We start from the raw sequence: 10844 nt of genomic DNA, 5'->3' as shown, positions 1-10844 counted from the left end.
AGGGGCCACAGGGGAGGTGCCCAGCTCGGAGGGCAGCTCCGCTCCCAGCAGCAGCGCAGAAGGAAGGGTGTGTGGCCTGCCATTGCATCCTTCCCTCTGCCCCCTGCTGGGGGCATCGCTCCCTTCCAAGCTGGGTGCCCAGAGCGAGCGGGATCCCAGCTGTGGGGTCAGTGCCAGCAGCAGCAGCAGCGCAGGAGAAGTGGAGGCAGCGATGCCGTTGCCACCCTTCCGTCTGCGCCGCTGCTGGCCAGGTTGGGGGCAGAGAGCAGCTGCCCCTCCAGCCGCCCAGCTGGGGAGGCCAGGAGAGATCAGGGACATTTCTTCTTATTTCCAAACTCCGCCGGGGAGTCCTGGGGACTGAACACGAGGCCACGGCTAGGAAAGCCCAAACGTCCGGTGCCCCCGTGAGCGACCCTCCTGCCCTCGCCTTGCCGCCCCCTTCTGGGCAGGGACCCCCAGGGGGAGAAACGCTGCACTAGGGGATTCCTCTATGACCCCGAGGGCCACCATGGCCAGGAGTTCCCGGCAGCCCCTTTCCCACCACTTCCACGGAGGAGGCGGCAGGTTCTCAGGGGAGGTTTCCCCGACTCAGAGATCTGCCTGGATGGAGAGTGGAGGAGCAAAGGGAGGGCCTGGCCAGGAACGGCCAGGGCAGGGCTCACACGGCAGCACCCACGGCAGGGAGTGGCCAGAGACTCCTGGGAACCGACGGGTGTGAAAAGAAACCTGCTGCTCAGCCAGGCCCAAAACTCTGTGTCTGCCGGCCACTGGGGCCAGCCCAGATGTATCCAGCCTCCCGCTGACTCTGGAGTCCCTGCTACCTTCTCCTGCATTGCCGGGAAGAGGAGAAGTGATTCGTGGTGTCCGAGAGATGCTCCCTCGATGCCAAAATCTCCACCCACCTCAGGAGGCTAGTAAAAGAATGTGAGACTGGTTTAAAATAAAGAGATTGAAGAGAAATAACCCGATCATTGATTGTACGAGCTTTGCTTTCTTGCCCTTAAGCACATGCTCGGGTTGGTCTCAGCCATTCTCTGCAAACCAGAGGACTTGAAAAACTTTTCTTGTGACAGCTGAGGGGGAGGCTACACCCCAGGGCCTGTGGGGACAGAGCGGTGCATGCAGCCCACAGGCACAAAAGGAGTGTTTCTGTTGCCATGACAACAGTCTCTCCCCAGGAAAAGCCCTTCCAGACTCCTGGCTGGAGCAGTCATGACTAGCAGGCAGAGCAGGGGCTGTGGGTCACAGCTGGGGTCAGGAGTCCCAGAGCAGCCCAGAGGCCGGTCTCATGGGCTCAGATTTGAAGGGCCAAAGGAATCATCATGCTCATCTGATCTGAGCTCCTGCACCTTGCAGACCCCAGAACCTTCCCCACCCCTCCGGTCCCAGCCCCACTTGCCCTGGCTGTTACTGATGCCCTCACGTCTCGGCTCAGCAATGGCAAGGGATGGAGAATCCCCCATTGCACGACTTGGTCTCTGCAGAGGGGGGCAGCCGCATCCACCCAACCCCCACAGGCTCTGCCCGTCTGACCCCTTGACAAGCCCTTCCCCCCCCAACACGGGGTCAGTAGGAGCAGGCGTGTTCTGGCCGGAGCCCCCAGCCACACGGCGGGGAAAGAATTGTCTGGAGCAGCTCAGCACTGGGGAGCCCACGTTTCCCTCTGCGGAGCGCGGGGCAGCCGGTCCAATTCCTCCCACCCATGTCAGTCCAAGGGCCGCCGATGGGAGCTGGCAGCACAAACGCTCCCATTCCCGCCCAGTCGCCTGAGCCCCCGTGTCCCTGGGCCCAAGCCCTGGGCCCCGCTGGCCGAGGAGCAGGGACTCCGACCGCCACACGCTGAGCCCCCAGGAACAATCCCTGCCCTGGGCCCCTTCCTAGCAGCCCTGGCGTCTCTCCCCTCACGCGGCCTGTGGGCACGGCCTGTCCGAGGGCCTCCCTGGCCACGGCTGCTGCTGGAGGCTCCTGCCCCCTCCGCTCCCCTGGGCCCGGAGCTCCCTGCGCATCCTCCTCCTCCTGCAGTCGGCCCGGCCTGAGCGGCTCCAGAGGCTTTTCTACTCTGCTCCCTCGGGGGGCAGGCCCAGCAGGACTGGGGGGCTGATTCGCAGGGCAGGGTTGATGCACCCCCCAGCCCCCGGTCATCTGAAGCAGGGGGCTGTGCCCGCCAAAGCTCATGATCCCAGCGACATGTTTTATTGGTCTGTAAAGTGCTCCCAGGGGATTTGTTGTGTGACCAGAGCGAGGGCTGAGGAGGAAGGTCCGGCATGGGGCTCACAGCCGGTTGTGCTGGGGGTGTGTGAGGCAGAGGATACAGGCCAGGCAGAGGCCTAAGAGGGTCTGTCCATGGCCAGAGAGGGGATCCCAAGGAGCGACTGTCTCGAGTTGCAGCTGGGGAGATCTGGGGTGGGAATTAGGGGAAACGATTTCACTGAGGCTGGTGAAACGCTGGAGCGGGAGGCCTGGAGGCTAGAAGAGGGATGTGAGGGGTGCACTGGGCACTGGAACTAGGACGTGGTTTCTCCTGGGCGTGTGTGTTGCTTTTGCTCACACTCAGCTGAACGGCAACATTTCCTCCATCATCATCGTCATCATCAGACTAGTGAACACAACAGCCCCGACCTGCTCCCGGGGGGATGCTCAAAGGAAGCACCAGAAACCACGTTGGCTGGTCCAGCTTCCCCCGAAACACAGGCCGTTAACTCTGCATCCTGTGTCATCAGTGCACACACAGCCCAGCACTGCCTGTGCCCCCCGTCCAAACCCCACCCCCCATCTCCCGCAGCCTAGAAACTTCCCCACCCAGACACCCTCACGAGCCCAGCTAGTCTCATATTATCAGTCACCAACCCCCCATGTACCTGAAAAACTGCCAGTCTGTGCCCCACACACACAGCCCCCTCTGCCAGCCACTGCCCCACATCCCTGACTACCTGCCAGTCTGTGCCTTAGAGAGCCCATCGTTCCAGCACCTATCCCATGTTGCTGACTGCCAGTCTGTGCCCCACACACAGAGCCCCCCTCCCTCCCACCAGACCCGGTGGTACAGGGTGTACGAGGCTCAGGGTCAATTTGCCCTCCCGCCTGGCTTCTCTCCATGGCTGCTGAGGGGCTCCCCTTGCACCCTCCCACATTGGGCCCAGCTCTCAGGGCCAGGCTGCAATGGGCGACAGGGTCACTGCTCCCTGCTGTGTCCTGTCCAGCCACAGGCCAAGGGGGAGCCGCACCCGGCTGGAGTCCTCCCGCCCTGAGCCAGAGCTGATCCGGGGGGTCAGACACTCCCTGCAGCACCCAGCGCCCAGGAGAATGTGGATGGTAAGTGGGGTCAGGGGCCATGGTCATGCGGAGCTAGAGAATTCTCGGTTCCTTGGCCCCCAGCGAAATCTCCCCCGACATTCCCAAGAGGAGCGGGCAGGGAGAAATTTATAAATCTCAACTACCCACCCGGAGAAATAAAAAAGCAAATTGAAAGAGCCAGACAAATACCTAGAAACCATCAACTTCAGACAGACCCAAAAAAACCAGCAATAGAACACCACTTGTCATCACCTACAGCCCCCAACTTAAACCTGTCCAACACATTATCTATAAACTACAGCCTATCCTGGAACAGGATACTAAACTCCGAGAGGCTCTGGGAGACAGACCCATAGTCTCCTATAGACAACCACCTAACCTCAAGATGATTCTTACCAACAACCACAGGAAATACCACACTAATACCAACCCTGGTACCTTCCCTTGCAATAAACCCCGTTGCCAGCTTTGTCCACATAGTCACTCTGCTGATACCATTATTGGACCTAACCAAGCGAGTTATAAGATCAAGAACACATATTCCTGCGCATCCAGAAATATAATCTATGCTATCATGTGCCGAAAGTGTCCATCTGCTATGTACATTGGACAAACGTCTCAGACACTTTGCCAAAGGATCAATGCCCACAAAACAGATATTAGACAGGATCACAAAGAAAAAATAGTTTCTTGCCATTTCAACCAGAAAGGACACTGTCTCAACGACTTGATCACCTGCATCCTGCTTCAAAGGCCTTTTAAGACTGCACTTGAAAGAGAAGCCTCTGAACTGTCATTCATGCTCAAATTCAACACTTTACACTTAAGTTTGAATAAAGACTCTAATTACCGTACCCATTACAAAGATAGCTTCCCCAATTATCACCTCTAATATCATTAGCTCACAGACATTTACCTCCCCCCATCCCCTTTCTGTTCTGAAATTTGATTAGTGTAACCCCCAAGGAGATTACTTGGATTCCCGGGGCCTTGTCTGCTGGCAGCTCAGGGAGAGGCTCTGAGTTTGCCTTGGCTCCCCCTCCCTACCAGGGCCAGAGTCTGCCCAGCAACCCATAGGGAGTGAGATGCCCCTCCCAGGGGGAAGGAGAGACCATTGTTGAGGGGAGTCTGGAGCCAGCCAGGGAAGGGGAAGCTGGCTGTGTGGGAGCTAGTGAACCCCAGGCCTGCATGCAGGGTTCCCCCTGAGAACTAGCCTCTAGGGACCGGAAGGCAGGATCCCTCAGCTGGGTTTATGTCTCCACTGGTGATTCCCAGTTGTGGAGTTTGCTGGGAGGCTTCCCCGGCCAGGCTGAGTTGGCTCCAGCTCCCTGGGTGAGAGGAGGCACCGCATGGTCAGCTCGGCTCTAGCAGCAAGTTCAGGGCTGCTGCCTGCTGTGTGGGTCTGAATGCTCGGCTGGGAGGCTGTAGTTTTGAATTTTGGTGCAGTTGTGGGGTCTGCATCTTGAGCCCTGCACCCCTTCGCGGTGAGGGGAAATTCTGGGACCGAGCAGCCTGGTTCCTGCTTGAAGAGGACCCCGTGAGAAGAGAGCAGCCCTTTGCAGAGACTGAGTCATCTCTCAACCTGAGGCTCATCCATGGAGTGTGTGAGTGCACCAATTGTTAGTTAGTAAGTCAGGGAATTTATTTGGGGATTTTATTACCTGCAGCATATTAAACTGTGGAGGGATTTACCGCCTTCTCCCACTTGTGAGTCCTTTGGGCTGTACTGGACCTAGTCGGCTCCACTGCTAAACCACTGCAGAGAAGGATTGTGTGGTCAACAGTCATCAAGGCCCCAACAAAGTACATGTACCAACAGGACACTGACCTTACAGTTGCTGGGTACCGGTGACCCTAAAAATAGTGTTTTACCCTGTTCTGTTATAATTGTCTCCTGTTTAATATAACTGTGTTTATTATAGTGTATGTGTTTGTGTTATTTTCTGGGAGTCTCCAACTATCTGGCAAATACGTGGGGATTATCCTGGGCTAGAATTTTCCTCCCAAGCTGCCCTGGTGACCCTGCTAGGAAGGAGTGAGGGGGGTGGAGACACCGCCAAGTACATCAATCAGAAAGAATAAAATTGAGTGGGTGGCGGGATCCAGAAGAACCCAGACCTATCCATCCAAACCTGAAAGGAGATTGGCTTTAAAAGAAGGTAACCAGGTGGAGAGGGGGCGCTACATGTCCTTTTCATATGTGTTCATTTTTTTAATTGTATCCTTTGGTATATATGGTTGTGACAATTTTCTTCCACTATTTGATCTGAGGAAGTGGGTCTGGCCCACGAAAGCTCCTCACCTAATAAACCATCTTGTTAGTCTTTAAAGTGCTACATAGTCCTGTATTTTGTTTCAAATAAACCTTCAGTTCGACTTGCAATTGAGAGTCACGTCTGGCTGTGGATGGGGGTGCAGGCCGGTGACCCCCCCCACAGCCCGTGACAGAAACAAAGAGCCAGGATGGGAGAGATGGGGCCTCCTGTCTCCTCCCCCCACCCTGAGTTAACAGGGCTTCCCCCTCCCCTTTGAGCTTGTGCGGAGGCAAGTGACAGGGCCTGGCTGCAGGGTTTGTGCTGGTGCTTGAGGATTAAACCTGAGCTGCCTGCTCAGTGGCGGCCCCCCACAGACCCTTCCATAGCCCGGCCGGCAGAACGAGGGCTGTAGTGGGCGCTCAGCTAGTGACCCTCGGGGGCTGGCTGGACTCTGGCTCCAAGGGGAGCGTCTCTTCCCTCCCCTGGCTGGGCAGAGCGAGAGGAGAGAGGAAGGGCTTGGGGGCTCCCAGCCCGAACCCAACTGCAGCCAATACACCGGGACCTGTGGGTGCCTGGACATGTCCCTTCCCTCACCCTTGGTCCCAATCCTGCTGTAGCTGGGATCTTCCATGGGCCGGACACCCCTTCCTAGCCCGAATCCCCAGGCCCAGACCTACCCGGACAGACCCCCCTACCTGGTGTGAACCCAGCCATGGTCGGTCTTCTCACACCTGTTGTGTCTCCCCTGCTCTGGCCCAACCCAGTCCAGGACCGGCCCTGCTGTGGCTGGGGAGGGAGGCCTGTCCTGGGGCCCAGGAGCAGGGGAGCCCCAGACACTGACCCAGCCCTTGTGGCTGCCGACTCTGCCTGGGAGCAGGGCCCAAAGGGGACACCGGCCGTCGTGCCCGGGGCCGTGCACCCGTCAGACAGTGGCCGGCTGGGGCAGGGCTCTGGAGGCTGCTGGTCCCCAAACACGGGAAAGGCTCCCCTGCCAGTGCTGGGCCTGGGTGGCCCATTGCTCCTGTTCTGGTCCCCTCCCCCACAGGATCCCGAATCCCCCCCCCCCTCCATTGCCCCCTCACAGGCTGGTTTCTAGCCAGGTTGCTCCCGAGGGAGGCGCAGGAGCGGAGACCAAACCGAGGGGCTGCCGGGGCCTTTTCCATTCTGTGGCAGAGGCTGGTACTTCCTGTGTCCCAAACCAGGTCACCGACAGGCCCTCTGGCTCGCTGGCCCAACGGTGCCGTCCCTGGTCTGTCCCTGGGGCTGGGGCACAGCTCATGTCCCTGGCTGGAGCGCCGAGTGGGAGGCCGGGCTGATGCCGCTCTGTGTGGGGTGTGACCCTGCTGCACAGCGCCAGGGCGACATTGAGACACCCGCAGCCCCACAGCTCCCCGTGCAAAGGGGGCACAAACCTACAGACACGGCACTTGCAAACCAGCCCGTGTGCAGACACCTCGCACGGCCGCTCGGGTCTGGAAGGGGAGGGGGTGGGAGCCAAAGTGACCAGGCCCAGCCTGTCCGACCCTCCCCCGGTTCCAGTGCCTCCGGGCTACCCCATGTTCCCTCTGCGAGCAGCCTGGGATGTACCCAGCCCGGCGGCCCCACCCTGCAGCACGAGGCCCCTTCCCCCGGGGTGGGCAAAGCCCCCTCACTCCAGTCCATGCTGCGGGGGAGGGGGTGGTTTGGGGCCATCTCACCTCCAGCGCCCGTGTGACACTGCTCTGTCCCCGTGAGCAGGGCTGCCGAGAGGGGCTTTACTGGGGGGGGAGAGGGGCTGGGCTGCGTTTCCCACCCACTCTCCAGGGTCTCCCTCCTCTCTGGCTCCGCAGAAACAGCTGCGGCCCCTCCCTCCGCAGGCCCCGGCCAGAGGCAGAAACCAGACCTGCAGCCTTTTGCCAGGGGAGCAGCTGCAGAGAGGAATGTAAAATCCTGGGGCAGAAGGGGGGACATTTACCTGGGCGAGCCATGGGAGTGGCTGAGCTGGACCTGAGAGACTGAACTCAGTTCTTGGGTGGAGGACACTCCCCCCGAATCCTTTGGCTAACCGGGGTCCCCGTTCACATGGCCCTGTGCTGGGACGGAGCAGTCAGAAGGACGAGGCAAGGGGCTGCTTTACTCCATCCCACCTGTCCTCTGCCTCTCCCACCCACCCACAGCCCCTAGCGGAGTGACTCACTCGCCCCTTCCCACCGGCCAACGGAAAAGCCGTGCCGGCTCCACACTGCCCAGGCTGTTCCTGAATTGGCACGTCGGGCGCAGAAGGCATAGGCCTGCCCAGGACATGAGAACATCCTTCCCACCCCCCCGGACAAGCGTGTCCAGTTTTTTAGCGGGGTCTACCTGGCAACCCTAGCACTCAGGCCCCGGAGTCCGAACCCAGAGGCAGCCACGCAACATTCCTCCGAGGAGTTTTAAACTCCCGGGATGTGACGTCACATCACGCCGGGGCCCCACCCACCTGCAACGCTGCGCATGGCAGCAGCAGGCGGCGAGGGGGAGCCGCGCACGTTAGCGACGGGCTGAGGCTGTGGGGGATGCTCTGGGGGCAGGGTGGGAGAATGCGCAGGGAGGCCAGCAGGGGGGGCCGGGCCCACTCCAGGCAGAGCCAGGGGAGAGACCCAGCTCCACATATTGGTGGAGCAGGGCCCCCGGCTCTGAATAGTTACTTGCCGGCACTTCCAGGTTCAGGGGCGCAGGGGCCCCTTAGATGCACAGGCCGAAATCAACCGAATCGGCCTAAGGCCGGCCCTGGTGCCAGGACAATGGGTATGTGGAATGTGACTGTTTCTCATCAGATGCAAAGGGATGGGTGTGATGGCAGGGACAGATCTACCCCAGAATGAATACAGGGGGGTGAGCATAGGTCCCAGCTCATAAAATGGCAACAAAAATGATTTGGGATTTGAAACGGGTCCCATAAGAAAAGAGATGAAAAAGACTGGGAGTTTTCAGAATAGAAAAGAGGAGACAAAGGAGGGGTAGGAGAGAGGGCTGTAAAATCATGCCTAGTGCAGAAAAAGTGAATAAGGAAAAGTTATTTATTTATTCCCATAACCGAAGAACAAGGAGTCACCAAATTAAATTAATAGGTAGCAGGTTAAGACAAACAAAGGAAGTTTTTCTTGACACAGCGCACAGTCACCCTGTGTCTACACGGCCACTTTATTCCACGTCTACACTGCAGGTATTTTGAAAGTGTCAAAATACCGTTACGCTGGAGGACTTCTTACTCTGACTGCTGTAACCCTCATTGTACGAGGAATAAGGGAAGGTGGAGGAAGAGAGCTCTGTTTCAAAATAGGTGCTGTGGAGACGCTCCCAATTTTGAAATAAGATATGAAACTGATGTAGCTCACTTTGTGTAGCTTATTTTGAGATAAGTCCTGCTGTGGAGACGCATCCTAACAGGGTTCAACAAAGAGCTGGATAAATTCATGGGGGTTAGATCCTTCAGTACTTATTAGCCAGGATGGTGAACCTAGACTCTGTTTGCCAGGGGCTGGGAATGGGTGACAGGGGAGGGGTCACTGGACGTTCCCTGTTCTGTTCCCTCCCTCTGGGGCACCTGGCACTGGCCACTGTGGGCCAACAGGACACGGGGCTGGATGGGCCTCTGGTCTGACCCAGTCTGGCTGCTCTGATGTTCCCTGGTGAGCGCCCCCATAGACTAGCTCAGGCAGATCCCTGCCGGGCCTGCTGGCTTGTCCCAGACACTCCCATCCCCCGTCACTCGGGCTGGGGGCTCACAGCGTCGTGCCAGGGATTTTCTGGGCAGCTACAATTCCAGGCAGCGCCGTTCAGCGTTGCAATAGCCCAGCCCCCGCCTGGAGCTCGCTCCTTGTCTCCAGCTCTGCCGGGGAGAGCAACGTTCCCAGCAGGCAGCAGCTTCAGGAGCCAGGGCCGGCTGCCTTCCTGAGCCCAGCTGGCCCCCAGAGCCCCAAGGTGGGGGAGGGGAGAGGGGACTAGTGAGGGGCAGGGACCATGGGGGTGGATGATTTGTGTGACCTGATCTGAACTCTGCCTGTCCCCAGCCCGGCTGTTAGTTCTGTCCCTGTCCAGCCCCCATCTCTGCCCTTCAGGGCCTGTCTGCTCCCTAGGGCTGCAGTAGGGTCCTTCCACCTCCCTTAAGTGGAGCTGCAGGGAGAGAAGGGGAGGAGGTTTCAGGAACCATAGAGATGAGGAGCCAGGGGCTGGGTACAGGGGAGTCCTCCAGGGTCACACAGACTGGGGTGTGTGAGGCCAGAGGGGCTGCTGTCAGGAAGACAGTCGGAGCTCGGTGTTTGTGCCCCACCCCACCCAGATCCAGGGTCGGATGCTCTGCCCAGGGAGGGAGCCCGGCGGGACAGTGAAGATCGGGGCCTTGGCAGCAGCATCGATAAATGTCACCTGCCCCCAGTCACAGTCCAGACAAACCCGGATCCTGCTGGGGGGGGCTCAGGGGCAGGAGAGTTGCAGGGTCAGTGAGAGCCCGGAACTGACCCCACCACCACCCCACAGCCCAGATCCCCTCCTTGGGGCTCAGGCTGATCCCTCCCTTTCTGCGCACAGACTCTCTGGCCACCCCCAGGGTACGTCTACACTACAGCGCTAGTTCGAACTAACTTAGTTCGAATTAGTTAATTCGAACTAAGCTAGTTCGAACTAGCGCATCTAGAACTAAAAACTAGTTCGAACTAGCGTTTTGCTAGTTCGAACTAGCGCGTCCACACTGATTGGACGCAGGGGGGCATTTAAGGGCAGCTGAAACCGGTTCTGGCAGGGCATCAGGTCAGCAGTTGCTTTGTGTGGCTGCTGTCTGAGGCTATCTGAGGCTCGTGCTTAAAGGGACCCCCCCTGGACAGCCGGTTCTCAGCTTTTCCTGCTTGCTTGCCAACCTCGCCGAGGGACAGCAAAGCGTCGGTCTCTGTGCCCGTCTGTGTCGGTGCTTCCCTTCGGGGGGGCCGCCGCAGGTGGCAACATGGAGCCACGGCTCGCCCTGCACCTTCTGGTGCACGTTCTGGACTTGCTGCTGCAAGCCTGCCAGCAATGGCTCGAGGCTGCCTGGCACCACCTGGGGAACGTCAGCCCCCTGCCTCTCCGCCTGGCCGCCCTGGGGGCCGTGGAGGAGCCGCGGCGGCGCCCCGGCACCGGCGTGCCCCGCCGCATCTGGCGTCTGGACACCAGCAGCGACTGGTGGGACCGCATCGTCCTGGAGCGCTGGGACGACCGACAGTGGACCCAGAACTTTAGGATGAGGAGGGACACCTTCCTGGAGCTCTGCGAGTGGCTCGCCCCTGCCCTGCAAAGAAGGGACAC

Source organism: Pelodiscus sinensis, chromosome 32 (genome assembly GCF_049634645.1).
Source record: "Pelodiscus sinensis isolate JC-2024 chromosome 32, ASM4963464v1, whole genome shotgun sequence".
NCBI classification, from domain to species: domain Eukaryota; kingdom Metazoa; phylum Chordata; order Testudines; family Trionychidae; genus Pelodiscus; species Pelodiscus sinensis.
This window is presented reverse-complemented; position numbering follows the sequence as displayed.